At 43.8% G+C, this 26,303-nt stretch overlaps 1 long non-coding RNA gene across 1 annotated transcript in view; it reads left to right on the forward strand.

The window, feature by feature from the left end:
• The window catches only part of LOC142012096 (uncharacterized), a 56,940-nt gene extending 33,342 nt beyond the window's left edge, over nucleotides 1–23,598 (forward strand). The window contains exons 2-3 of the long non-coding RNA XR_012645260.1: nucleotides 13,783–13,873; nucleotides 23,485–23,598. This is a non-coding gene — a long non-coding RNA (uncharacterized LOC142012096). The remainder of the gene's footprint in view (nucleotides 1–13,782; nucleotides 13,874–23,484) is intronic.
• Nucleotides 23,599–26,303: the final 2,705 nt, after the last annotated feature.

Genomic DNA, 26,303 nt, shown 5'->3' on the forward strand with positions numbered 1-26,303 from the left:
TTTGGCTATGTCTACACTAGCATTCCTCTTTTGAAAGAGGCATGCAAATAAAGGAAATAAAAATGCAAATGAGACACAGATTTACATATGACACCTCATTTGCATATTATTCTTTCAAAAGAAGAAAAGCAGTATAGACGCAGCTCTTTCTAAAATCATCCCAGTCTTCGAAAGAACCCTTCTTCCTATTTTGTTTTAGGAAGAAGGGTTCTTGTGAAAATGGGGTTTACATTGCTTTTCTTCTTTTGAAACAATAATATGCAAACGAGGTGCCAGCTCTGTAAATTTGTGCCTCATTTGCACTTTTTTATTTCCTTAATTTGCATGCCTCTTTCTAAAGAGGAATGCTAGTGTAGACGTAGCCTTTCTGAAGTAAAATGCTACTGTGGTTGGTTTCTTTCGTATTTTCCTCCACTACAAGGTTGTTACATGTAATTATATCAGGATCACTCGTACTGAGTGGTTCAGCTACATTCACCTCTACTCCACTAAATCAAGAATTGCCCCTCCCCTTATACATTCCAGCACTATCTGCTCCAAAAACAGTCATTTATAGAGTCAAAGAACTTTATCTCTGTATGCCAGCATGAGGTGACATGTTCCCAGCCACTACAGCGATAATTGAAATCCCCCCATTATTTTGGGGTTTTCAGTTTTTTGCAGCCTTGCTCAGCTCCTGAGCATTTCAGAGTCACCATCACCATCCCGGTTAGGTGGGTGACAGTATATTCCTACTGCTATAATTTTATTATTCAAGCAGAGAATCACTATCCATAGATAGCCCAGGGCACTATTTCATTCATTTAAGAGTTTTTCTCCATTTGATTCTATGTTTCTGTTCTCATATAGTGCCACTCTCCCACCCACACGACCTACTCTGCCATTCCTGTCTCTTTTGTATCCTGGTATTACTGTGTTATTGTCATTAATTATTATCATTTCAACAAGTTTCTCAGTGCTGTTGAGATCAATATCCCCATTTAATACCAGGCAGTCACGTTCACCCATCTTAGTATTTAAGTGCTGTTAGGCAGGGCTTTTATCCCTTCTACAACATAAAAAAGTGATCTTTTGGCCTCCAGGAGATCATGCAGGAACTTTGTATGGTTTCTGTGGTCATATTTTGCCAGAAAGGTGAAATAATTGGACACCCTAACAGGAAGGGTAGATGGGGCATAGACCTTCTGCCTGAACAAGTCGTACCTCTTACTGTCTCAGTCTGGAAGGGTGATCTGAAATGTTGCTGTTTCCCATACTGATGGGCTGCTTCCACTACCCAAAAGTTTGGACTGAATAAAAATTCAGTTTGGTGTGTGAATAAAGATTGCGACCCTTTGCAGGGGACGTAATATTTGTGGTTGACCCTTTTACAGGTAAGTGGGATGGAGACTAGGGTCTGCCACACAGTTTTTGTGGGGTCCATGATAGTGGGATTCATAGGGGGCACTATCTTAGCAAAGGGAGAAGCTTCCAGGCTGTCTGGCAACTCCTGCTGTGTTCCTGACACCTCAAGAGCTATTTTGAAGTCGGCAGTGACCCTTCTAAAAAGATCTTGAAAGTGTGAGAAGTCATCTGCTGACATGGGGAGTGAAGGCATTATTGCCTCATCAAGGGGGGGCAGAGGAGGGATTGGTTGGTGATGAGGCATCTGGGGCTGATTCCACTGGGACCTCTGAAACCAGTTTCTATGCACCATGCTCCTGCTCTGTAGGCAGCTGTGAAGGAGATTTGGATCACTCTCTATGTCAGTGGTTCCCAACCAGGGGTCTACGGACCCCTGGGAATCTGTGAGGGTACTGCAGCAGGTCCATGAAAAATCAAAAATGGTAATAGAGAATAGGTTTAATATAATTGATTGTAACTTTGCAATTTATTATTTTTAAATTGAATATCTTCCAATAATGTTATTAATTGCTCTCTGAAAAATCTATGTTGTGGTTTCCTTTTTCATTGAATGAATCATCTATAGTGGATAGAACTGGCTTTGACGGGAGTCTGCGAATGGTTTGGGAGTGGTGAATGAGGGTCTGTGAATGGTTGGGGGGGGTCATCTTTCCTTTTACAACATCTGACATTGGTGCCATCTGGGCCATTCCAAACAAGAGTACCAATCCCAAGTCTTAACGTCTGCTGCTTTGTGTCAAGAGGGACTGAACAGGGTAGAGCCAGCCTGGAGGGGATCTCCCCTGCATAAAGGAATCCTTTGGTGTCATATACACTACACCAGTGAGGCTCAAACTGAGGGTCGTGAGCCACAAATGTCTCTTTAATGTCTACTGCAGCTTTGTGCAGCACCTGATAGTAAAATTCTGTGTGATTTAATTATTAACCAGTCTATGTCGTTAGCCAGGTATAGTTGATACAATAATGATACTTGGTTAGAAAACCCAATATTATACAACTATACATTAGAGCCCCAGAGTTATGAACACTGCTGGAACAAAATATTATGGTTGTTTTTCCAAAGGGCTACAAGTGAACTTGACTCAATACAGGTTTGCAACGTTAAGCAAAATGCTAATTTCAACCATTTAATTGAAATGAAACAAGCCCAGAAACCGTTTCCTTTGCCAAATCTATTTTTAAACTTCCCTTTTTTTTTTAGTTGCTTTTTATCACAATACTGTACTGCATTTTTGTTTGTTTCCCCTGCTGGCTGAGCGTGTACTTCCAGTTCAACATGACGTGTGCGGTTAAACAGTCAGCTCAGAGCAGCTGCTTATCACTCAGGCTCCACGCACACGTGCACTCAGCAAGAGCGAGTGAATGAAACAATGAAGTCACACGACTTTTGGGTAACTAACTAGCTGATCACTAACTGGGCTCCGGAACCACTGAGGTCTGAGGATTAGTGCACTATGTCCTGCCAGCAGCCAACATACAGAGTGAATTCAGGGGAAAGAGGCAAGCGCCAGGACATCCCTTGGGATTCCCTACAGACATGATGGCCCTTTGAGACAGTGCTGTCTCTAGAGGGAAATATGTGGGGCCTAGGGTGGGACCCTGCTGCTCTACCCTAGGCCCCGCCCCACCTCTTTCTGTCCCTGCTCTGCCCTCACTCTCCCTCTTCCCCCCAGCCTCTACCCCTGCTCACTACTACTCCACCCCCCCTCCAAAGCTCCTCACCCCTCCTCCCACAAGCAACACCAGGAACTGGCAAGGCAGAACAGAGCTAGTTGTTCTGTTGCTGGTCCTGCACTCCCTGAAACTGCTGATGGGGCAGAGCAGAGTAAGGCTGGGCCTGCTGTGCTTCTGCCAGCCCCTGCTCAGATCAGGCTCCCCGTTCCCTGAAGTTGGAGGGCAGAATGGGGCCGGTCATGCTGCTGTTGATCCCTGTGCTGCCCAGGTCCTGCATCCCCCTGAAGCGTGGGGCCAGGGCTGACTGTCCCACACCATCCTATGGACAGTAGCTCTGCTTTGGGGCTTGTGGCAGATATAGCAGCCTACAGACTGTTCTGACCCCCTGGTTGGGATCAGCCCCATACAGGGTAATCCCACAATCAAAGCAGCATAAATAAAGGACACCTTTGAGTCCCCCCGTCCCCCATCACCTGCAGAGAATTCAGTTCAGCCTCAGCTGAGCAGCTGGCCTTTGGTTCGCGGATATATTTTTACAAATCCCAGTTCTTCCTGCAGGAATCCAAAACCTGGGATAATCCGCCCCAACCTGCCTTCAACCCAGTAGCAGACCTTTCACAAGAGGCTCCCATGAGCCTCATCCAGCTCCTTGCTGATTCCACCAGATGTACTAACTTGCCTTTTTTCAGGTGACTGTCTTGTTATTCTTGGACCACTACCCTCCCCCTCCCCCGGCTAGAAACTCCTTTGTTTTTTTCTTCTGCCGTCCCCCACATCTGCACTGCCTCTCCATATGAAGTCACTTGTGAATTTCATTAGTGGGCTTCCTCTCCTCTCTCCCACATCATTAATAATGATGTTAAATAAAACCAGGACTAATGCTGATGCCTGCAGCATCCCCACTGCCTACCTCCCCCACAGCTGCTTCCAAAAAAGAGAACAAATGCCTGCACTGACTCGCCATTTGGAAAGCTGTAGCAACAATTGTATCTCAACAACGTCTTGCTTTATATTAAAACCACCCACCCTCCCACAACGCCATCAGCAGAACACATGATGGACGGGCTGAAACTTAGAAATCCAGGTGCCTGTTTAGTCAGAGAAGAGGTACAACACAGGTAATGGGTGCAAGCTTCCCACACCACACAATCCCCATTATTGCCTAGAGGAAACCCAGTAGCAAGAAGAAACTAACTCAAGTTTCTATGCCCACTGAGTTCTCGGTCTTTTCCCCAAGTCAGCCCGCAAGAGAGCTATTTATTGTGAATTCTTGTTGTGGATTGCCATGGAGAGCTTTGCATACAACCCTCTCCCCGATGATCTGCAGGGTGGCCACTAAGCTTAATTTAAATAGGTCACAAAACAGCGATCAGATGGTAACTTTGCCTTCTGTGCTGCAAAAGGGGGTCCATTTTGCATGTTAGTAATGTGAATTGTGGTTAAATCATCTTTTCTTATTGCAAGCTAAAAGGAAGCTTGAAAGGTCACATACCATGTGGCTCTGTGTAGGTGGGTAGCGTTGGGTTACAAACCCATGCAAGGCATGTAATAAAAGCATGCTTGGCTTAGTGGGTAAAACTTTTACCACTTGACCAGCAGGTTGCAGGTTTAATCCTGAATCAGTCCTAGTTTCATCACAGTCTAACACAGTGGTTCTTAACCTGTGGTGCACACACTCCCTGGGGGGTTGTGATGCCCTTTCTGGGGGTCTGAGACATGCCAGATATTTTTAGAAGGTAAATCACTGAAAACACAAACTAAGCACAGGCACGTAAGTGCAACTACTTTGTTTCATCAAACCTATGTATGAATTCAGTTAGCTGCTAACTGTCAGCTCGTCAGTTACAGTCTACTTCCACAGCAAAACTCTGAAACATCTCTGGATAGTGCTTGCGTATTTTTGTATGCCTACAGTACTACTGTTTGTGGTGAGTAATAACATAAAATGATTTTACATGTATTTATTATGCATTTAAAAGTGTATAGGCCCCCATCTCCATTTTTGATAAGGCATGAGAGAACATATTTTGAGAACCAAAGGAGTGCAGGCTGCAGTAAAGGTGAAAAACCAGGAGGTCTAACAGTAGAGAGGCACAGTGGGCGCAGAAAGAGATGTGACAAAACATTTTAGTTTTTGAAGTCCTTGGTGGCTGTGCAGAAAAAGTCAAGACTGCAAGACACTGTTTGAAAAGGAAATATAAAATTTCTGACATTCTGCTGTGTCCACCACTCTTCTCTCATCCAAATAAATAAGGAGGTCGGGTTAATGGATTGTTGGGTTTGGATAGTTTTAATTTCAGTATTTCAGTTCCCAAGCAAATATGCACTTCAAAGATAAAAATGCATCTGATACACAAGACGGAACTATCTGGAACAGCATGTGTGTAACACCATATAGGGCATTTCTCAGAGAAGAGGGTGGTCGTGTTGCACACAAAGTATTCAAAGACAGGCTGCTTACTTCTCTGCAATTAGTCCATACCATGCATAAGCGCAACATAAGCCATTCCACTCTGGCAGCCTCTCAGACCAGATTCCAGATGGAAGAGGTAGGAAAAACAAGTAGGTGGAAGAAAGTGAATATCTTTTGAAGAAGTAAATTATGAGCCCAGCTTTTTAATCTCTGGCATGTGCCAAATGTCAAAGATGAGTCCAGAATCTATAAATCTGTACAGACACAGGCACATGTTGTCCATGAAAGGTCAAATTCTGGTTGACTCTTCCAAGTATGCAGTCAGGGCAGGAGAGGAAAGCAAGACATCCTGGTCAATCAAATCAGAATCAGACCCTGGAAAAAAGCCCCTCCCTAACTGGGATTCATTCCAGACCCAAAAAGGCAGGGTTGGATCTGGCAGTTTCAGATATAAAACACACCAACAAGGTTTGGGTTCAAAGTTCCAGTGTCAGCCTCAGTATTAAGACCATTTATGAAAAGGGGCAGGGGAGGGAGAGAGAAAATTTGGCTTTTTGTGGAAAGGGTTTGTGTTGTCATGAAGTACAGGAACAATTTCTTTCTCCTTTAAGAAAGAGGGGTACTGTCTCTGGGTTGGAAGAAACGGGTACCTGGCCTCCCTGTGCTGAAACATTCTGCCAAGTTTTCCCATGGAGCCTGGAATTAACATGGCTTTCTCCTTACTTCTTTGCTTAGGCTTCAAAACCTAGGAGTACACCAGAAATGCTACTGTGCAGCTGCACCTGCCTGGCCCCTTTGATGAAGCACTCTAGGTGGCTGCCTAGGTTTCAGATAAACCCTTTGCAAAGAATCAGAGGTGATCCTACATTTTATGGTGCCGTTTACAGAATACGTTCGGCGTGGAGTGCCAGGCAGTCTTCACTATCTCACATAGCTTATAAGAGATGGGCATTGTTTGGCATATGAGCAAGGAGTAGGGGATTTAAGGAAGACAGGAAAAGAGGGCTTTGGCAACTACTAGTAGTAGAGTAGCCTCTTTGTTTGCCTGGGAGAGAATTCTGGGTTTAACTTTTGATGTGTTTATATCGTAATTAATGTGAGAGAATATAGACATGATGTGTTGCATTTCCCACAACCAGATGGGGCTTTTCGTACAATGAGAAAAGATAAGCAGTAGAGTTAGTGGGTATGGTAGGAGTGTAATACACAAACTTACACTGTACTGGAAGGCTACCTTGCTCCACTCTCAAGCAACCAGTTAGGAGGAGGTAAGGGGAAAATCAGTGGGTATAAAACATAATAAAACCCAAAGAAAAATCTTGCCTTGACTAGTACACAACTTTATTCCTTACCCTTCCTACTGGGTACAAAAGAAATGGTATCAAGTCCCAAAACTCATGACCCTCCCTAAAGGAACATGACCATAAATTGTAAGAGAGGGACAGGTATAATTATGCCTGCAAAGAAAGAAGGATGGAACGGAGACACTGGGAAAAGTCTCTGAATATGCTTGCTTGAAACTAACCCCAATAAACATTGTGAACTTCTGGTCTTCTGCTTTCTGGCTGCATGACAAGAATCAGGGGAGAGCTGAAGTGAAAGCCCCTGAACCAGCAGGAAATTTGAACACAGAGACCATGTTGGATCAGGTAAATTGCTTCCTTTAGTACAGTACCTCCTTTGACAGTGGCCAGCATCCGCACTTCAGAAGACACCAGAAATATCACAGTCAACAATTATGGAACAACCTGTTCCTAGAGATAGTTTCTTCCTAACTCCTAACAGTTAGAACTTGGGCTATGCCCTGCAGCATGAGGACTTTGCATTCATTAATAACCTTCCACTCATGGAATACTGAGCACACACTTCGGATCACGCAGAAAGCCCAGTGTCCTGCCTGTGTTGCAGCTGACTCTATGTTAAGTCTGAGGCAGGCAAGGTCAGAAGCCACAACTTCACTCCTACATATGTGAGGCCATCTGTGAGGTCTCTTCGTCCAGGTTTAGTTGGATCAAACATATAAAGCTGCCATCTGGTACAGAAGTTGGTATTTGGAGCTGATGGTCAAGCCATCTGACCAGCACTAAGTCTCTTGAGAAATCATTGACAGCTGATTGATGAATGAGGATGGCAGGCATTGGACAATGGGCTAAAGCAACATATGCCTTCAACATGTCAATGCTGTTTCATGTCAAAAGTATCTACCTGGTGTATTTGCATCTCTGGGATGGCCCAGCTCTCAGAGCTCTATAAAAGGACAGAACCCACTGCTGCTTGATAGATACATATCTTAGTCCAAGTTGATATATGGCATTAACCCTACAGGGGTTTCCAAAGAGCACACAAAACTCCAGTAGCCCTCCTGCCTCAACATTGCATGTCAGCGAGGCAATCTCCTTCCCTGGTGACAACAGAGACAACATAATCCAAAGACCCGATGAAGTCACCTTCTTGTCCATCCATTCAGATAGGTAGGGACAGAGGTTTATCAGCCATTTTCCTCAACGTGGTCCCACATTCCTGCCCAACATAACAGGCAATTTCCCTCTGAAAATGATAGTTTACTGAACAGGGATACTGAAATATTGCATTGCCTCTTGCACTTTGAGGTAGCACAAGACATGAGGGAAAGAGGACGTTTCTTTCTGGCAACACAGTCAGAGCCCTGAACTGGAATGCTAGGTTCAAGCAGGGCCAGGTTTTGGGTGGTTCCCCCCTCCTCCTGCCCCGAGATTCTTGTTCCACCTCCTCCTTTCCCTTCTTCAAGAAGCTGATGCTCATCAGCATATGTAAACAATTGCACAGGTGCATTTTGGATCAAATAAATGAGGGCTAAGGGCCAAGTCTTAGCTCCACTCTGTGTTTGGGAGTTTTTCCACTGATTTCAATGGGGTCAGGCTTTAGCCCTGAGGCCTTCCCCTTATATGTACATCTTTCAGACAGTCATAGGCTGTATTTCTGTGGCCTTTTGGCAGTTCTCCTGTTTGCAGAGGCACTCCCAAGTACAAAGGTATGATCGCTTTATATAATCATAACCTCTTAGTTTTCCTTTTAAACCCACTTTCCACACACCCTTCAATAACCAGTTTTATTTTAATAGCTCCATTCCCTGCTTTGCTTTTCTAAAAATGTAAAAGGAAAACAAGAGATTTCAATACAAGTCCTTGCAGGCTGCAACAATTCTAAAATCCTCTCTCAGATCTCTGCTTTATCTAGTGGCATTAAACCTTGTCTACATGAGAAAGTTGTACCAGTTATTTATTCAAACCACGGCAACCCCAGTTGGGCTCTTATTGCATGTCAAGGTAGGTATATTTTGTTTTAGTTTATATGAATTAGCAATCCTTTTAAGCTAAGCCATAAAAGCCACTCCAATTAAAACAAGGTCAAAGGGGTTTTCTCTAGTTTAACTAATCTGGTGCAGAAATGAATAAATGTTAAGCCGGTGCAATTATGCTCATGTAAGCAAGACCTTAGTTTCTCATTTACATACAGTGGGGCAAATTATAGCCATAGATGCATGACTGTCTAGGAAGGAATAGTGCAGAAAGAGAGCCAGGCATGACAGTGTACCACGAGCTAAAGACACAGAGTAACAAGAAAACTTTCTACCAATATTTTAGGAGGAAGAAGACAATCAAGGAGGGTAGACCTGTTACTCAGTGATGAGGGGAAAACAATAAGCAGAAAATCTGGAAATGGAAGAGGTGCTTGTTTGGGTTTTCACCAAGAAGGTTGGTGGTAATAGGCTGTCTAACATAGTGACTGTCAGTGAAAATGGGGTAGGTTCCTGAGGTAAAATAGGTAAAAGAACAAATTAAGAATTACGTAGACAAGTTAGAAGGCTTCACATCACCAGGGCCTGATTATACCCATCCTAGAATACTCAAGGAGATGGCTGAGGAGATAGCAGAACCATTAGCTGTTATCTTTGAAAAGTCATGGAACACAGGAGAGAATCCAAAGAGTGGAAGAGGGCAAATATAATCCCCCTCTTTAAAGAGGAAAATAAGGACAATCCTGGGAATTACAGACCAGTCAGCTTAACTTCTGTAGCAGGGAAGATAATGGAGGAAATAATTAAGGAATCCATTTGCAAACAACGAGAATATAATAAGGTGATAAGTAACAATCAGCATGGATTTGTAAAGAACAAATCATGTCGAAGCAACCTGATAAGCTTTCTTTGGATAACAAGCCTTTTGGATAAGGGGGAAGCAGTAGATGTGGTATAGCTAGACTTTAGAAGGGTATGTGAGACAGTCTCACATGACCTTCTCATTAACAATCCAGGGAAATACAACCTAGGTGGAGCTACTATAAGGTGAGTACATACCTGGTTGGATAACCATTCCCAGAGAGTAGTTATCAATGGTTTGCAGTAGGGATGCAAAATCCTATTTAATTGGTTCACTGATTAAACACTAGGTTTAACTGGTGGACTGATTAAATGGATGGGGAGTAGGCGGGGAAAGAAGGCAGCTGGCGAGGCTGTTCCAGTCCAGCTCACGGTGCTCCAGGAACTAGGGCTGCTCTGGCACTGCCAAGGGTGGGGGACACTTCAGTGTGGCCAGAGTAGACCCAAAGACAGTGGCCCGGCCCAGGAATGCCATGGGCAGGGGTGCTCCAGCTGGGCTGAATCAGACCCAGTCAGGGTGCACCATGGGTGTGGGCACTCCAGCCCATACGGGTTAACTAGTTAACTAATTAAACTTTAACATCCCTAGTTCACAGTCATGCTGGAAGGTTATAATGAGTGGGGTTCTACAGGGATCCATTTTGGGGACATCTCTGTTCACTATTTTCATCAATGATTCAGATAATATCATAATGAGTATGCTTATAAAGTCTGTACATGATACCAAGCTGGGAAGGGTTGCAAGTGCTTTGGAGGATAGGATTATAATTCAATATCTTCTTGGGAAACTGGAGAAATGGTGTGAGGTAAATAAGGTGAAATTCAATAACAACAATTGTAAAATACTCTATTTAGGAAGGAATAATCAGCTGCTCACATACAAAATGAGAAATTACCTAGGAAAGAATGCAGCAGAAAGGGTTCTAGGGGTCACGTTGGACCACAAGCTAAATATGAGTCAGCAGTGTGAAGCTGTTGCAAATATATATATATTGCAAACTATTTGCAAACCCCTATCACGGTCAATTGAAAGAAAAAGGAAACCACAACATAGATTTTCAGTCAGCAATTAACAACATTATTGGAAGATGTTTAAGTTAAAATAATAATTGATTGTAACTTTGCAAGTTATTTAAAACTTATTTCTTATGACCTTTTTTAAAGAAAATAATTGATTGTAACTTTGCAATTTACGTCAACATATTTTCTATGATCACTTTTATATATTTTTTTCACAGACCCTCTGAAATAGCCTCACAAATATCCTCAGGTGTCTGCAGACCCCGGGCAGGGGACCACTGGATGTAGATTGATCCTGCCATGAGGTTCCTTCCAACTGTATTACAGTAAACCCTAGAGTTATGTGGGGGAATGCAATCCCCATGTAACTCAAATTTTTGCGCAAGTCAAGGGGCATTGGGAACCAGGCTGCAGAGTGGCAGGGAGCCAGGAACTAGGGGGGCAGCCTGGTTCCTGTCTTCCTGCCACTTGTGGGACCCAGGAAACTGACCAGCTCATGACTTGTCAGTTTCCCAGGTCCCACAAGCAGCAAGGAGAGGGAAACCAAGCAGCAGCCTTATCTGGGGCTGCTGCTGGGAGCCCAACCACTTCCCAGCTCTAGGGCAGTGGGGGACCCCCTGTCCCCTGGCCGGGGACCCTGCATCTGGCTCTGCTGGCCAGGCACTGCCCAGATGGCTTCCAGTCACAGGCCTGCATGTCTCCCCACCCTGTGGCTGGGGACCTCGCAGCTGGCTCTGCCAACCAGGCACTGCCCAACCAGCTTCCAGCAGCGGGGCTGCAGGGTCTTCCTGCCCCGCCCCACCCCCCACAGCACTGCCCCCCCACACCTCTCTTGCGTAAACAGAAGAGATGAGCATTTCAAATGCATGTATCTCAGGGGATTACTATGTTCTACGACTCCCCTTTTTGGGGAGAAAAAGCTGGCGGCTTATGTAAGGGAAATACACACGGCCTCAGTAATACTATAAATAGTGCGTAGACAGCACAGAAATAGGGATTCTGTGAAAATTTGACAGAGAAACATGGTTACAAGAGGAATCTCTGTGGTTTCAATGTGGCTACCCAAAGCAGAAGAGACACGATATGGAAAGGCTCACAGCTCAGAGGTGAGAATCCCAAGAGGGAAGTGGGGTGAACACTATTCTGGCAAGTGGAGCATTTCTAGCCATCGTGTTTGACCTCATTCAGATGGAAATCGTGTCCGGATCTCTGTGTCAAGCTGTACAAACCTGCACCGGGCAAGAAGGGGATAAAAAGCAGCTTGGGGATTAACAGCCCTGCCCCATGCGTAAGGCTTGCTTTAAAAAGGGAGCAGCTCAGTGCAACAGGCCCCGTCCTGACCAGGTGGGCACTGACCTTCCTTAGCTCCCCCAGGGGAGTGCAGCACAGAGTCAAGCTACCTCAGGTTGCCTGAGAGCATAGGCCCCCTGTCCCCTGGCCCTTTTGAATCACTGGATCCAGGCTGAGAGCCCTCTCTCCTCCCTTCCCCGGGTAGAAGGCCTGCCATGAACAGGGTCACTGCATAGCAGCTGCATGAATTCTCTCCTTCACTTTGGTTAAGCATTACACAGCTGTTATGGGCAGCTACACTGAAACAAATAAGGATAAGAAATCAGGGGATTAAAAAGAAGGCTTGGCCTCTGCATAATAAATGTTAATTAGCTCCTCGTAACTCTGGGTAAGAAGGTACAATTACGATCAAGCCAAGGGCGCAGCAAGGAAACAGAAGCCTGAAGCCAAAGTTCCTCATGAACAGCCGCACCCTTTGCATGACTCAGGCTGAGATATCTGTTCTGTTTCATGGGCCCTGTCTACACTAGGGAAGTTTTGCTAAAAATGCTCACCATTGCCAGGGCCAGTTTGGCTCCACCTGTGATAGTAACATTGGGAGCCCTCCTTTAGGTGGCTGCTGACTGCCCTGGCATTTTAATGCCAGGTTGATTAGACCTGACTGTCTGCAAATCTCTGGTAGCCTCCAGCCAGCCACCTGCAGGAGGGTTCTCAGCATTGTCAACAAGGGTGGAGCTGAAGCATTGTTAGCAACTGTGGGATGTTTTTTAGTCTGGGGGGGGTCAGTGGGCCTGATCCTTCATTCTAGTTTTGACTTCTGATTTCATCAGTTACATCAGCACAATGCAGTGGTGAATCAGGTCCCACTTGCTAACTTAGACGCTCCCTGCTCATCTTGATGGCTCTAAGAATCCCATTCTTAGGTGCCTAACTGTCCCTAGGCATTGCATAGGGAGCCTAAGTGTCTAACTCAGGGCTGTGCATTCCAGTGGGCAACAGAGCCCCTAAGAGTTAGCTGTGCAATGCTGCATCTAAGATCCTTGGTGGATCTAGCCCCAGCTCCAATCCAGTGCAGCTGTTTCCAACTTTAGCACATGCGTAGTCCCTGTGAAGACACCAGTACTCTGAGAGCATTCAGGGTCTAGCTGCAGGACTGCTAGAGGTGTCTGGAGTTAGAGAAGTCATTTCTTCATGAAATAATTATAATTTAGATGACCTATGAGTGATCCTTCCATTGCCAAGGAACTTACATAGATTTTTCACTCTGAAGGGCTAATCCACTGAAATCTAAATTTTCACTCTTTGCCCTGGAAATCACAGAACGCTGACCATGGCTCTAAGAAATCACAGAGAAGCAACTGGCTTGTCACTGGACTCATCCTTTGTTTTGTTAAAGAGATTAGAACTCGAGCGCTTGACGGAGTAGAGGAATTCTCTACGTTAAACTTCCGCACTTTAGAGATCTCACAGTATTTCATGTGTGAACTATTAAGTATATATTTATCTATATTCAGATCTTAAATGTATGATATTGTAAATCCCTGGACAATGTAGACAAAGTATCTTTCAGAGAGTATTAAACTTGCTTCTTGGCCTCTGAAAACTCATGGCTGTAAAAATAAATATTAACAAAAATATGACCACAGTGTCTCCCATTCAAGTCTGCAAAAACTGATAGTGACAGCACAAATGTGTAGCTCATCCTGTTTGGACAGCATCAGTGGGACCTAGCCAAAACAGCTGCAAATAACTGTGCCTGTTTCAATTTCAGAGCAAATAATCTTTCTGCTATAATTCCTGACTAATCATTTTCTTGCCCAATGATTTTTGGTTGGTATTGCAGGACTGCTTGGATAATCATCCTGCAACTGCAGATAACAGGATTGTAATCATAAACCTTTAAGTTCAAGGAAATATGATGCCAACAAGATCAGGTAATGACCTCTGTTTTAACCAAATGCATATATTTTCTTGAAAGAAATGGGGGTGAGGTACATATCTAATGGTGAAATTAATGTAAGAGACACACATCTAATTGTCTTGTATGTATCATGCATTGTAGATCATTTCATTGGCATTCTGCTTCATAGATTGGTGAGTCTGCCTCTGTATTGAGCTACTGATCATTGCCATTACAGTAGCAGGCTCACAAAGTCTCTCAGGCTACGTTTACATGGCGCCCTAAACTTGAAATAAGATACACAGTTTGCTCTATGCAAATATAATATCCTATTTTGAGTTAATTTTGAAATAAGCTATTTTGAGAATTGGCGCTAAATGCCAAAATACTGCACTATTTTAAGGCTTCCCTTAATCCTCCTGCAACCAGGCATAGAGGGATGACGAAGTGGTGCACCCATTATTTCAAAGTGGCATGTTTCATAGAGGCAGAGTAACGATTTCAGGATACGTTGGTAACCTGGAATAGCTCTGCCATGGAGACATAACCTCAGAGAACTGGTTACATGGCCAGGCAAGATCAGCAAACTCATGCAATGTTCAGCCTTAACTCCGCAGCGATTTAATAAAGGGGATGACGCAGTGTTCCAATTTCTTTGCTGTGATTTTACTTCTTAGTGCCTCTGTACCTTACCCTCCACACACAGCAACCCTCACCTCAGTTGTGGTGCATACCTCTACAATAAATAGGGTAGGTGGGCCTGCCTGACTTGATGGGGGGAGGGGACCAAAGCAGTCAGCAGGGAAGGAGGGAGAAGGTGAAAAGACACCCAGAGGAAAGTGGTCTGCTCCCCTGCCCCTGGGCAGAACTAGCTTCTCTAAAAGGGTTAGAGTTTGAGGAAGATGTTTTCAGACAGAGGTGGTGTTTTGTTTGGGAGAATTGGGATCCTTTTCTCCCCAAAATGCTGTATTTTCATTCTCTCTCCTCCCCCTACAATTCTTAATGGTCTGGTCAACAGGTGCTTCCTGAAACAGTCCAAGAGCTGACACCAGATGGCCCTTAGTCAAAGCCGTATCTCTCACTGCCACCTGTGCTCTCCTCAGCTCAGCTCTCGCAACCTACCAACTGCATACATGGCTCTGTGCACACAGTGTTAGCAAAACCTTGCTGGAAACATTGGCATTTCACACTTTTTTCATGGAGATTTTTCATGGCAAATGGGCAAATCTCATGTTTTCCATGAAATCTCCGAAGGCAGCAGAAAGACAGCGCTAGTGTTTGGATAGGTATGCTCAGTTTGCCTTTTGGGTGCATTTGAATGCTAGAGTCTCTCTGTCTCTCTCTCTCTCTCCCCGTGTTTGCGCCTTAGCATATCATTTCAGGTTTGGAACTGGGATATTTTTGATGCAAAGGACAAAATGAAATCAACACATTCACTCGCAATCTCACTTCGTGGTGCTGTGCACTGGAGAATGAATCTTTTGCAGCATTTTTAACATAGAAAGCCAGCTGACAATATCTATCCATGCTGCCTTTGCCAAACACTAGAACAAGCAACAAGCAAAGAACTATTTTTTCATAAAGAGATATTGCTGGGCATGACTATTAGGTCTGGAATCTTTATTTCTCAACTCATCAACCTCCGCGGATAAATTCTTAGCCAAAGGAGAGAAAAGCCTCATTGATCTGACAAGCAATCAGGCCATGCAGTTGTCATTTCCCCAGCAGTTGCTAGTGTATTTTTGCCTGGTGCGCAACAGGCATTTCCTGAGTTAGCTAGTTGAGCTCTTAAAGGGATTGTCCCTCTCTTATCTACATCCTCGTGCAAAGTGCAGCTCTCGGCAATAAAAAGATTGAGGGTAAAGTACTATTCTCAGTTTAAAAAAATGCTGGGAGCTGTCTTGCTGCAAGCTGCCTGCAGACCACACAGTCTAGAGAGGATACACTGTGCTCAGCAGAAAACCAGGCACCCCTGTCCCAGCAGTCAGGGGAAGTGGATATTTCTTCAGACTTTATGGTTGCTCCTTCATAAAACACATCTTTGCACCATGTAATTTGCTTTCTTTATGAATGCAGCAGACTTCAGAGACCTAAGCTAAAAAAGCAAGACTCTCTACTCTCAAGCTAGTCCATGATGGCATCTCAGAAAACCAGTGGAGATGGGGGGTTACATGGCCTAACTAGTAATAATATACAAAGCTGCAGAGTTTTAGGTACTGTACCATCTTCAGGTTGAAGTTCATTCCTATGCAGAACTCCAGCACAAGGCACTATCTAAAATCCATGTGAGCCCTCAGGCTTACCTTTGAAAATTCACTTCCCTGAAGCTACCCCAATTTCCACCAGCTGATTTATACCTTGACTTTAGCAAAGCTTTTGATATGGTCTCCCACAGTGTCCTTGCCACCAGCAAGTTAAACAAGTATGGCTTGGATAAATGAACTGTAAGGTAGATAGAAAGCTGGCTAGATCAAAAGACTCAATGGGTAGTGATCAATGACTCTATGTCTGATTATCAGCCGTTATCAAGCAGAGTATCCCAAGGGTCAGCTCCGGGGTAGGTTTTAGTCAACATTTTTATTAATGACCTGGATGAGGTGATGGATTGAACCCTCAGCAAATTTGCGGGTGACACCAAATGAGGGGGAGAGGTTGATATGCTGCGGGGGGGGGAGGAACAGGATACAGGGAGACCCAGACAAATTGGAGGATTGGGCCAAAAGAAATCTGATGAGGTTCAACAAGGACAAGTGCAGAATCCTGCACTTAGGATGGAGGGATCCCAAGCATTACTTCAGGCTGGGAACCAACTGCCTAAGCAGCAGTTCTGCAGAAAAGGGACTGGGGATTACAGTGGATGAGAAGCTGGATATGAGCCAACAGTGTGCCCTTGTAGCCAAAATGGCTAACAGCATACTGGACTGCATTAAGAGCAGCATTGCCAGCAGATGTAGGAAAGTGATCATTCCACTTTATTTGGCAATGGTGAAGCTGTATGTGGAATACTGCATCCAATTCTAGTCCCCCTCCCCCGCCCCGCCTTGTACAGAAAGGATGTGGATGCACTGGAGAGAGTCCAGTGGAGGGCAACAAAAATGATTAGGGGGCTGGAGCTCTTGACTTATGAGAAGAGGCTGAGGGATGTGGGCTTATTTAGTCTACAAAAGAGCGATGGGGGATTTCACAGCAGCTTTCAACTACCTGAAAGGGGGTTCCAAAGAGGATGGAGAGAGGCTGTTCTCAATGGTGACAGATGACAGAACAAGGAGCAATGGTCTCAAGTTGCAGTAGGGGAGGACTAGGAAAAAGCTATTTCAGTGAGAGAGTGGTTATGCTCTGGAATGGGCTACATGGAGAGGTGGTAGATTCTCTTTCCCCAGAGGTGTTTAAATCCTGGCTTGACAAAGACCTGTCTGAGAGGATTTAGCTGGGATTGGTCCTGCTTTCAGTGGGATGGAGGAGGAAGGGTTGGGCTCAATAACCTCCTGAGGTCTCATCCAACCCTATGATTCTATGGTTTGGCTCATGCTATGGAAGTTACCCATTTATGGCAGCCTAATTTTTAGGAGGTTTGCAAAATTTTGAAAGCCATTCATCCATCTCTACTTTAATTTCCCGTAATAAAACTATAGTGTCTCATTTAATCCATGGAGTGATTATTACTCTGAGAAAACACATTTTTCCTGCCATTTTTCACATTTCCATTATTTTCTTATGAGAAAGCAAGAAATTAATAGGCCTGGCAATCATCTATGATGGAAACGCTTATGTCTATTTCATTAGAACTGTGCTTTTTATTGGCACACGAGTTTGACGAATCAGATATGTTCGTTAAAAAGGGCACACACACAAAAGAGTCTGCTAGAACATCATCACTGTGCTCTGCACTCAAAACTCTCTCTGTTTTAAAAGAAAACAAAGTTTATTCTAGTTCACTTGAGGATGTTCTTAGAACCATTAAGGAAAAAAAGAGCTTCATGGTCAAGTTTTGTCAACACACCATTATTTTTGAATTTGAGCTGAGTTGCTTTAGAAGGATGACAGTTGTGTCCTGTGTCTGCAGAAACACTATGGGATTAGTATCGGAGGGGTAGCCGTGTTAGTCTGGATCTGTAACAGCAACGAAGGGTCCTGTGGCACCTTGTAGACTAACAGAAAAGTTTTGAGCATGAGCTTTCGTGAGCACAGACTCACTTCATTCTTGACCTTCCTCCCACCCCTCCACTCTCTGATTTGCTCACCTTGATCATTTTTTTCTGATTTGTCCTCCTTGATTACTGTTTTTGGTTCTCTGTGCCTTAAATATTGACTCTATTCTGGTATGGCTATGGTCTGAAGAAGTGGGTCTGTCCCACGAAAGCTCACCTAATAAATTATTTTGCTAGTCTTTAAAGTGCTACTTGACTGCTTTTTGTTTTGATACTATGGGACTAGTTCACCTAGCATAGTAAAGGGGAGGAGTTTTGCAACCCAAAATACTGACAAGGAATCTGACATTGCAAATCTAAGGAAGCAAAACAAACCCAAAACAAAATATAATCTTCCAAAGTAGTTTAAAATCTATTGGAAGTGGACTCAAAGCAAAAGCCCAGGCCCCATCACTCATCACATTTCAGAGGAGTTTAGATCCAGAATCACACCTGGTTCTTATCTCCATGATGAATTAAACTGCACCACCCTACGTAATTATCACAACACGTGGTTCTCATCCAGATTCAACTGTTCAAGTTCATGTCTATTACATACTCAGATGACTAAGTCCTGCCCGTTAATGTTACTTAGTGTCACATAGCTGAGGCTCAGAAAATAATACATAGCCCAATCACCACCCCACTCTGGTCTTCATCCCCAACCCTTCCCAAAGAAACTACAAGCTGAAAACTGCTTTCAGGTTCCTAAAAGGTTGTTAACAAGGAGTAGGGAGGAAAATTATTCTCCTTAACCTCTGAGGGTGGGACAAGAAGCAATGGGTTTAAACTGCAGCAAGGAAGGTTTAGGTTAGACATTAGCGGAAAAAAAAAAATCCTGTCTGGCCGGTTAAGCACTGGGATAAATTGCCTAGGGAGGTTGTGGAATCTCCATTGTTGGAGATATTTAACAGCAGATTAGATAGACATCTGTCAGGGATGATCTACATGGTGCTTGGTCCTGCTGTGAGTGCCGGGGACTGGACTTGATGACCTCTCAAGGTCCCTTCCAGTTCTAGTATTGTATGATTCTATGAGAAAAGGATAAAAACACAGAAATTATTGGAGTACGTGAAAATTACTTGCAATATACAGATGTAGAGACCTTTTAAACATGGGGCTCTTAATGTTGTTCTCCAATTAAAATGGTGGGTTTTTAAAGTGGCTGACAAAAGGGGGCATTTCTATGATGGATGCCTTTGGACAATGGAAGTTGAATGTAGGAACTGGCATAGCACATTAGATCCCAGTTATTACAGCATCTTGTCTCAGACAGTGACTGCCACCAGCTGCTTCAATGGTAGATGCAGAAAACCCTGCAGTGGGCAGTGGCGGATAAACTACTGACAATGAAAGCTTTTTTCTTGGTCCCCATTAATTAGAGGGTAATTTTTGACTTGAAGCAGGATGGTTTCTATTTCCTCACTCAACTTACTTTAAGAAGAACTTCATTACTTCTAGATCCCTGGATGATATTTCTAGTCATAGAAATGTCCTTTCTATTTAGTAACCATGATGAGCTCTTTTCCTTTAGGACAGAATCATAGGGCTGGAAGAGTCCTAGGGAGGTCATCAAGTACAGCCCCTCACACAGCCGCAGAACCAAGAATACCTAAACAACTGCTGATAGCTGGTTGTCTCTTCTGTGTAAAAACCTCCAGTGATGGGCAGCATTCTAAGGGTGGAACTTACTCCATGGGTGGAATAAGTTTTGTTATGTGCACCAAGCATGTGGGTATGTGCATCACCAGTAGAAACACAAGTTGCTGGCTCTGGGCAGCTGTAGGTGCTCTGCCACTCAGCTGGGCAGCAACTGAATCTCTCCTGGGAAGCTGCCCAGGCAACGGACTTACAGGGAACACTGGTGTTGAGGAGTCCATTACCTCTTTTGAAGTCCTATTTTAAATTGTTGCTACTCTGACAGTGAGACTGTTGTTCCTAGTATCTAGTAACTGTTTCTTCTTTGAGCAGCGGCAGCTGTGTCTCACTTCAGTGACTCACAAGCAGTAGCTCTGGGGTGGAGCTTGAAGACTATTGAAACAAAGACCGTGCTCCCAACATTTGCATTTTCTGTGGATGCCGCGGGAGTGGCATAATAGTTTGGAAATAGTTTCAACGACTGAGTGGCAGCCCTGAAAATTTCCCATACTGAGAAATCACTTAGGAACACCTTCAAGGCTACTTGTGCTCTCATAGAATGAGCTCACACCCAGAGAGGGGGCCCAGTTGAAGCCGTTTCAGATGCAGTTGTGATATAGGAAATTACCCACTTCGAGATCATCTGTGAGGAGCCTGCCTGTCCCATCATATGGTCTGCCTACGAAACAGATGAGGTGAAGTCTGAACCGATTTGATCCTGACAAAGATGATAGCTATTAGGAATGTCGGTTTTTGGCTGTGAGAAAGAAAAGGGGCAGGAAGCCAGAGGCTCAAATGGAGATCCCAGGAGAGCCAAGAAGATTGTGCTAAGGTCCCACAAGGGAACCGATTCCCAAATTGCCAGAGGGAGGTGAAGGATTCCTTTCAAGAATCTCAGCACTATGGCATAGGAAAGCATTGATCTTCCCCGATTGGCTGAGACCAATATCAGCTGGTATCTTCACCAGCTGAACTGTGGAGGCCAATGACCACACTGAAAAACATTTCACGTTGTCCAACAGGCCACCTAGCATTTTCTACTGCAGAGTAGGACCGGCTGCACAGCTACCAAGCATTGCTCTTCTTCCTCCTTCAACCAGGGCTTTGGTGCTGATGTAGGCTACACAGCCTGTTCAAGCAGATGCCGGTTCACGGGAAGGCCCATAACCACCTGGACCTGTCTTGTGCATGATCTACAGCTCGGACTCTACTCTGTAATATAATCTCATCCAAGCACAGCAAGAACTGTGGGTGGCGACTGTTTGTTAGGGCTCGCTCCCTCACACACTGGACAATGTTTAAATCCCAATGAGGGCATTAGAATGGAATACTTCGCTAAATGCAACTAGCACTGATCTAACTAGTACTCAGGTACTACTAACAATATACATCTAGAAAAACCACTGAACTATTAACAAAATGCAAGGTTAACACCAGAGAGAGCTCATCCTCCAGCCATGGGCAGTAAGAAGGAAGTGGGTTGGGGCAAAGTCACCTTACAGAGAGAGGGGAGGAGTTATGGTCACACAGCATGAATGCCACCCCTCTGCAGATACTGACAGACTCCGGCTGCGTCTACATTTGCATTCCTCTTTTGAAAGAGCTATGCAAATGAGGTGAATCAAAAATGCAAATGAGGTGTCAGATATGCAAATTTGTGCCTCGTTTGCATATTATTTCAAAATAGCTTCTTTTGAAAGAAGAAAACCAGTGTACCCACTGCTCTTTTGAAAGTAAACCCCATCTTCGAAAGTATCCTTCTTCTCATAAAAAATGGAAGGATTCTTTCAAAGATGGGGTTTACTTTCAAAAGAGCAGTGTCTACACTGGTTTTCTTCTTTCAAAAGAAGCTATTTTGAAATAAGAATATGCAAATGAGGTGTCATATATGCAAATTTTGCCTCATTTGCATACCTCTTTTGAAAGAGGAATGCAAGTGTAGACACAGCCTCCCTGTTTATGTTGCCTGTGGGTGTTCTCATCAGCTTCTCCCCCTCCAACCAGCAGCGCTCCCTCTATCTCCCTCCCAGTACTTCTCACCCATCATGGTTCAGCCATCATGCTCAGTGCCAGGCAGGAGGTGCTGGGAAGAGGGAGGCTTGAGGGCAGTGAAGATAAAGTATGCTCAGGGGAGGGACAAATAAGGAGGGAAGAGGCAGGAGATGGGTGGGTCTTTGGGGAAAGGGGTGGAGTGGAGGAAGGACCTGGGCAGAGTCATTATTTTGTATACTTTTAAAATGACCCCACTGATAAATCTCTTCTCAAAAGCAACTAGTCTCAAATCTTTTCATATGGTAGTTTTCCACATGCCTAATCACTCTTACTGCTCATCTTTGAACCCTCTGCCTTACCCTTTCAAGCCAGTGTACCCAGAACTGAACATGGAGTTCTGAGTGAGGATGCATCACAATATATTTTCGATATTATTTGCCATCCTGTTGTCAGTGAAGGTTCTGAAAGACTATCAGTGGGTCCTGAACACTAAACTGAATTATTTTCAGACAAGGTAAATTCCATCTAACCTTTGCATAAAGAACAACAAATGTCTTCTGTAAAGCAATTTAAATAAGCATTTTATATTTTTCCACTATGTAGCGGTAGGACAGTGCGTGCAGGCTAGGCTATTAGTAGTCAGAAAGATCTTTTTTGCAGACCTCTTTCTTTCTAGCTGTGAAGTTACTATTATCCCACATTCCATGTAATAATGGGCTTAACATCAAGTGAAACTGGAAAGGGAAAGGAACAGTGAAAGATGACAGACATGAAGGGATTTTATTGGGACTATAGGTTACTCCTAAGGTCAGAATCAGTAAGTATAATTAGATTCCTGGCCTTTACAACAAATGTAAAGCAACCCTGAGATTTCTTTTGTGTGCCTGTAATTAAACATGCACTTTTACTGCCCTCTGCAGTACTGTACAGTTACTTTGATTCCAGCACATGAAAGCTCATTTAGAGAGCAGGTGCAACTCTTCCATTTCTGTAACACATTCTTATTTCTGAAAACAACATAAATTGAATAGTGCCTTTTCACAGAACACAAAAGAGCACTTGTTTTTACTAATAATGAGTGGTTTTTAAGTACCTTGCACAAATTCATTTCCATACTCTTACAGAACATATAAAATGCCCAATACATGCCACTGAACCTCAATTAACCCACAGAGAAAGCTCACATTTTTGGCATAAAGCTAAGCTGTACCTTGAACATCCATGTGACAGATATTTGGACAAATTAGCTACCAATTGTATTTAAATATCATTCAAGTGACACAAATGAAAAGGTTCAAAAGGAACCCAGCATTAGTAATGTGTGATCCAAATATATGACGGTGGGCAGAAATGACAGTTACTGTAGCTGGATTATTTAAATACATTTCATATTTAGATACCAGATGACTAAATGCTGGATGACTCAGACGGGGGCTTCCCACAAACACTACCAGTTCTTTCATACAATTATCATTTATATGGCACTCAAAGCGTCCTCAGTTCCATAAAGAAAACAAAATGGATTCAGTCCCTCCCTGCTCCAAGAGGTTACAATCTCTCATACACAACTGTTACTGTGATTTTAGTTTGTCCCCCACCCCACCCTCAAACTATGAATGTTTATTTCAGGCTGAATTCAGAGGCAAAGACATAAGAATCATTAATTCGTGCTGAAAATTTCAAAGCAAAAGTGTATCACTATAAAAAGAAAATCCAAACAAAAGGAACCTTTCTGTATGTATAGACAGCTATCAGATGAGCTCTATCTGGACTAGAAATGCAATGTTTAGAAGTACTTTGATAAAAATATTTTGTCATTTCCCAAAAGGGCACAGACACCTGGTTCAAGAATAATTAGCTCAAGCCTTGGTTCTTCATGTCAAGAGATATCTTCTATTTATAATAGCAGTGTGGGAAAGCAGGTGGTGATGCTGACTCTTGCACAGGTAAAATCCTTTTTACTAAATATTTGTATAAGATACAATCTCTTGGTTGATTTGTCAAGCATTTTGATTTCATAAATAGATTAACTGAACAAAAATATTGTTTCAATTTTCTATTGTATTATTATAATAGGTCTTAAATTGAGCGTAGATCTTGGCAGCCCTGCCCACAGAAGTAAATTTCACTCCAAATAGCTACTTGGCAAACAGAGAAACATGAACACAGCTATTACTGGCATTCATTTAAATAGCCTCAGTTATACAATGGTTCTCCAGCAGAGGGCTTTCCAGATTGAACAGAGTAAAATCTTTAACCCAGTTTCTATTGCAAAGTGTTTAAATATTTAGTTTCAAGCAAAAAATCAAACTTTTTTCTGCCAACAGGTCATGATCAGTACTTGTTTTAACTAAATGAACCATCAAAGCAATTTTTTTAAACCACACAGAAGCTGTAAACCAGAAAATTTATATTCAAGAGAACAAGCCAGATATTGTTAAATTATAGGGAGGAAGATAGTGTAGTTTGTATCTTGAACACAACTGCCTAATTACAAACTTACGATCAGAAGCATCCACTGATTTCAGGTGGCTTCATTTTTAGAGCTCCAACTTGGAACACACTGGTTCTGAATTTAAGAACTACCAAGCTCTTTCAACTCTAATTGACCTCCGTGGATGTTCTCGGTGTTCATCAGCTACAGAAATTGAGCACACAAAAATTGAGCCACATGATATCAAAAGACAATTTTGAAAATGTTAGGCTCAGAGCACAGACAATCAGTGTAGTAGAGAAGTTACATACCAGTAAAAAGCTCAGTTTATTGCCTCCACACAGCTGCCCCACCGAGATGAGTGTGTAATGCTGCACAATCTCAGGCTTGGTCTGTACTAGATTAGGTTAAATTTTGGTAACAGGTCAAATTTCTAAGATGTCCCCCTACAAGGTCCATCCTGTCAAGTTTAAGGTTTCCTATGGTCAGTTTTTGTACTCCTGCTTTTTCACAAGTAACACCAAATTCAACCTTTCATGGTTTACCTTAGGGTATTACAGTGTTGTGAAATTCAACATTTCTTGGCCTACTGGAGATGTCCCTCAATGCCCCAATGTGACCATTCTGGCTACCACTTTCAGCTCCACTGCTTTCCAGGTGTGCATGAAGCAGCCTGGGGAAAATTGGAATTTCATTTCCTGTTTGGCCAGCGTGCTGAGCAGAGCAGGTAGCACATCTAAGCAGCACATCTGGCCAGGAATTCCCATGGCCACAGAAACAAGTTCCAGCACGGAACTTGCAGGAGATCCAGGACCTCATTGCTGGGGCAGGGGAGAAGGGAAGTGGAAATTTATCTTTACTGGGAAAACTATGAAGCAGCAAAAGAAATGCAAACATCTGTGCCAAGATACACACCTCTCACAGAGCTGGAAGGGACTTTGGGAGGTTGAATCCAATCCCCTGCCCTTTTGGTAGGGCTAAGCACTATCCCTTTTTTAACCTATATGCCCCAGATCCCAAAAAAGCCCCCTTAAGGGCTGAACTAACAACGCTGGGTTTACCAGGCCAATGCTCAAACCACTGAGCTATCCCTCTCTCTGCTAGCTCACCTGGCATGGAGCAAAAAGGATAAGCCTAGCAGCACCATGTGACAATAAAGGGACTTAGGCAGGTATACCAAAAAACAAAGGAAGCAAATAGACATTCTGGGTCATCGCCACAAACATGCTGCTTCTATGAGCAGTTGCATGGAATTCTAGGGAGCAATACAACTTCTGAATTCCTCAGGTAGCCTCTGGCAACAGAAGGGAGGACATAGTGGAAAAGGACAAAGCTGACAGTGGTCAGCAAGTGAATGGAGCAGCTAATCTTGCTGACAGTAAGGAACTTCTTGTAATGCTCGATCTCATGCCCTCCTCCCAGGATATTTTGCAGACAGGCTCTGGTGGCAGGGAGGGCACCTCTGGTGAGTTCTCATTTTCAATCAGACTGTAAGTGAGAAGGAAATTGGATGTGATCTGAGGCAGCCACTGTACCTACAGCCTGGGGCCCACCAGCACAACTTGTTAATGTGTCTGGGGACGGAAACTGATCCTCCTTGCATATCTCCATAAAGCTCTTCAGACACGTAGTCTAATTTTTCTCATGAGGCTTTGGGGAATGCCTGACTTATTCTGACCTCCTCAATAGGACGCCTTTCCATGCCAAGCCACCAGTAAGTAATCTGGTATCATGGCATCAGAGAGCAGTGCAGCCTTGAGCCCACATTCACTCAGCATATGTTCCTCAACATTTTTTAGTTTAAGGAAACTACTCTCTTTTTGCATCCTAAAAGAAGCTGGGGAAGGAGCATTAAACTACTGTAGGAAAGCACAAGCTGCTTCACTATGCTTGGACCACCCCCAGTACTCTCCCCAGGCTGCTGGGGGAAGGAAAACTTTCACTGTCCCAGCCAAGTGAGTGTGGGAGAGACCAGACAGTGACCAAGAAAGCCAGGCACAAACCGTGACCTCCAATGCCACAGCCCTCAGCTCTCTCCCGGATACCAAATCTGATTCCAGCATGGACAGCTACGCAAACTGCTTTTACAAGCACAAGCTTGAAAGCACGATCCCAAAGCTGCGGCTTGTCCTGGCTGGAAGCAAATCATTGCAAGCAGGTGCCTTAAGATCTCTGTGTAGTACGTGGTGTATCTCCATTGTCTTTCACAGAGG

The sequence above is a fragment of the Carettochelys insculpta genome, chromosome 4 (genome assembly GCF_033958435.1).
Source record: "Carettochelys insculpta isolate YL-2023 chromosome 4, ASM3395843v1, whole genome shotgun sequence".
Classification (NCBI taxonomy): Eukaryota; Metazoa; Chordata; order Testudines; family Carettochelyidae; genus Carettochelys; species Carettochelys insculpta.